The sequence below is a fragment of the Manis pentadactyla genome, chromosome 4, assembly GCF_030020395.1.
Source record: "Manis pentadactyla isolate mManPen7 chromosome 4, mManPen7.hap1, whole genome shotgun sequence".
Classification (NCBI taxonomy): Eukaryota; Metazoa; Chordata; class Mammalia; order Pholidota; family Manidae; genus Manis; species Manis pentadactyla.
The window spans coordinates 71,697,056-71,700,860 of NC_080022.1; the positions used below are offsets into that span (position 1 = coordinate 71,697,056).

Genomic DNA, 3,805 nt, shown 5'->3' on the forward strand with positions numbered 1-3,805 from the left:
AGAATGCCTTTGATGGGTTTATCAGTAGAATGGACATGGCTGAGAAAAGAATCTCTTTGAGCTACAAGATATATCACTAGAAATTGCCAAAACTGAAAAACAAAGAACAAAGATTGAAAAAAATAAAGGAGAATATCCAAGGACTGTGTGACAACTACAAAAGATGTAATCTATATGTAATGGGAATATCAGAAGGAGAAAAAACTGGGAAAAGAACAGGAGAAATATGTGAAACAATGATAGAATTTCCCAAGTTAATGTCAAACACCAAACCACATATCCAGGAAACTCAGAGGCGATCAAACAAGACTTAATAAAAGGAACCAACTGTGATATAATGATTCATAAGAAATACATGTTTGGTTATTTATATTACCAAATATATATTTCCCAGGTATATTTGGTCTTCATCCACAGTTCCTGAAAACAAAGCAGTCTTAAAAGGTAAAACGGGTGTTTTGTCATATTAATAAGAGACTTTTAGACCCCCCACTCAAGGATAGGGGCTGGAGATTGGATCAGTCAATGGACAATAATTTAGTCAATCATGAATGTGCAATGAAGCCTCCACAAAAACCCTGGGGAAGAGCTTATCTTTCTCTCTGCTCTGCTCTGCCTGCTCTACTTAGTTGTATCCCACTTCTTGGTCAGAGAGAGCTTCTATGCTCGGGGAACCAGAACGCCTCCACGTGCCATGAAGCCAGGCCTCAAGCTTCACGAGAATAGAACCTCCTTTTTTGGGGATCTTGCCCTATGTCTCTCTTCACCTGGCTGTTAACTGGAATCCTTTACGGTATCCTTTATTAAACTGGTAAACATAAGTGTTTTCCTGAGTTCTGTGAGCCACTCTAGCAAATTAATCAAAAGTAAAGGGGAGGTTGCAGGAACCTACAGTTTGTAGCCTGTAGGTGAGAAGCACAGGTAACTGCCTGGGGCTTAAGACTGGCATCTGGAATGGGGGGTGGAGGGCAGTCTTGTAGGACGGATCCCTTAACCTGGGAAATCTGGTGCTGTCTCTGGGCAGATAGCATCAGAAGTGAGTTCTTAGACACCCTGCTGGTGTTCAAGAATTGCTTGGTGTTAGTATGTGTGGGAAGACCACCTCCCACACAATTAAACACATTGGAATTGAGTCCAGGAACCCAAATGGAGTTACACTACTCTTACTGCTGTGTATAATATTGTTATTCTTATACATATAAGTATGGAAAAAAGACAGAACTGCATTTGTTGTCAGACGTGTGGAAATCACACCTAGATATATCCTTTTCAAACAATAAAAAATCAAAGATGAAGAAAAATATCCCAAAAGAAGCCAAGGGAAGAAAAATTCTTACCTGCAGAGGAACAAAGATTACAGTTTCAACTTTTCCTCAGAAATCATGCAAGAAAGAAGAGAGTAGAGTGAAATATTGAAAGTACTGGAAGAAAAAACCCACCATTCTAGAATTCTGCACCCTGAAAAATTATCCTTCAAAACTGAAGGAGAAATAAGGATTTTTTTCAGACAAACAAAAAAAGAGGGAATGTGTTCCCAGTAGACCTACCCTGCAGGGAATGTTAAAATAAGTTCTTTAGAGAGAAGGAAAGCAATATAGATCAGAACTCAAAATCTACTTAAAGAAAGGAAGAGCATCAAAGAAAGAATAGTGAAGGTAAAAACTTCTATATTTCTTGTTCTTAATTGATCTAAGAGATGGCTCAAGATAATAGCAACAGTATGTTTGATTATGTATGCTTATGTATGTATTTTATGTTTGTTTATGTATAAGTAAAGTGAATGACAGCAATGACACAAGAGAAGGCTGGGAGGATTTAGAATTATTTTGTCATAAGATACTTGCACTAACTGGGAATTAACCAACACCTTTCACAAAAATTAACGTAAAGTGGATCATAGACCTAAATGTAAAACACAAAACTATAAAACTCCTAGAAGATAACATAGGAGAAACTCTAGATAACCTTGGGTGTGGCAATGACTTTTAGATACAAACCAAAGGTATAATCTGTGAAAGAAACAATTTATAAGATGGACTTCATTTTTAAATTAAAATTTAAAACTTCTGTTTAGTGAGAGACAATGTCAAGAGAATAAACACACAACCTAGAGACTCGGAGCACATCTTTTCAAAAGACGTATCTGATAAAGAACTGTTATTCAAGATAGTTAAAGAACTCTTAAAGCCCAGCAATAAGAAAAGGTATGATCATTTAAAAAATGGGCCAAAGATCTTAACAGACACCTCACCAAAGAAGATACACAGACAGCTAACAAGCATATGAGCCCTTTGCTGCATCTGCTATGAGAATGAAGACGAATATCAGCAATCAGACTGTTAACATTCCAGAAAATGTCAGCATTACTCTGAGGGGACACACAGTTATTGTGAAGGCTCCCAGAAGAACCTTGCAAAGGGATTTCAATCACATCAATGCAGAACTCACTCTCCTTGGAAGGAAAAAGAGGCTCAGGGTTGACAAGTGGTGGGGAAATAGAAAGGAACTGGCTACCATTTAAACTATCTATAGTCATGTACAGAACATGATCAATGGTGTTACACTGGGCAACTGTTAAAAGATGAGGTCTCTGTGTATGCTCACTTTCTCATCAATGTCATTCTTCAGGATAATGAGTCTCCTTGAATTTTCTTCTTAACAATTTCTTGAATGAAAAATACATCTGCAGAGTTTGGATGAAGAGAGGTATTGTTTGTTCAGAAAGATAAGTTAATTCTTGAAGGAAACAACATTAAACTTATATCAAATTCAGCTGCTTTGATTCAGCAAGTCATAATGAGGATAAAGAAAGCAGGATAGCAGAAAATGTTTGGATGCTATCTGTGTCTCTGGAAAAGGCTGCTGAAGAAGTTCTAAGTTGACCAGCTGCAAAAACAAGATAATGGATGACTCCTACAACCTATTTGTGATATTTTAAAGAAAGCCCTATATTTAAAAAAAAAAGCATATGAAAAGATGCTCCACACATCAGGGAAATACAAATTAAAATGAGATACCACTATCCACTTATTAGAATGGCCAAATATACAACACTGAGAACAAAAAATGCTGATGAGGATGTGGAGCAACAGGAATTCTTATACATTGCTGGGCAGTGTGCAGAATGACACAGCCACTTTGGAACATAGTTTGGCAGTTTTTTACAAAACTGAACATACTCTTATCACATGATCTAGCAATCACGTGCCCTGATATTTACCCAAAGGAACTGAAAACTTATGTCTGAGTTTGTTTGAAAACAAAAACCGATACATTGATGTCTATGGCAGCTTTTGTCATAATGGCCAGTACTTGGAAGCAACCAAAATGCCCTTCATTAGGTGAAAGGACAAAGAAACAGTGCTTTATACAGATAATGGAATACTATTCACCACTAAAAAGGAAATGAGCTATCAAGCCATAAGAGACACAGAGGAAACTTCAATGCATATTACTAAATGAAAGAAGCCAATCTGAAAAGGCTACAAACTATATGATTCCAACTGTAAGATACTCAGGAATAATAAAATTATGGATGTAGTACTTGTTGGGGGTTAGTGAGGAGAGAGGGTCAAATAGGTAGTTCACAGAGGATTTTTAGGGCAGTGGGAGCACCCTGTGTCATACATGTCATTATACATTTGTCCAAACCCATAGGATGTACAACACCAAGAGTGAACCCTAATGTAAACTATAGACTGAGTAATTAAGACGTGTCAGTGTAGACTCATTAATTGTAATAGATGTACCTGTCTGGTGGGGAATGTTGATATGAATGCCTGTGTGGGGGCAGGAAGGTCTGTGG

At 37.3% G+C, this 3,805-nt stretch overlaps 1 pseudogene; it reads left to right on the plus strand.

The window, feature by feature from the left end:
- The first annotated feature begins 2,311 nt into the window (after window positions 1–2,311).
- Window positions 2,312–2,820, plus strand: LOC118914914 (60S ribosomal protein L9-like; annotated as a pseudogene).
- Window positions 2,821–3,805: the final 985 nt, after the last annotated feature.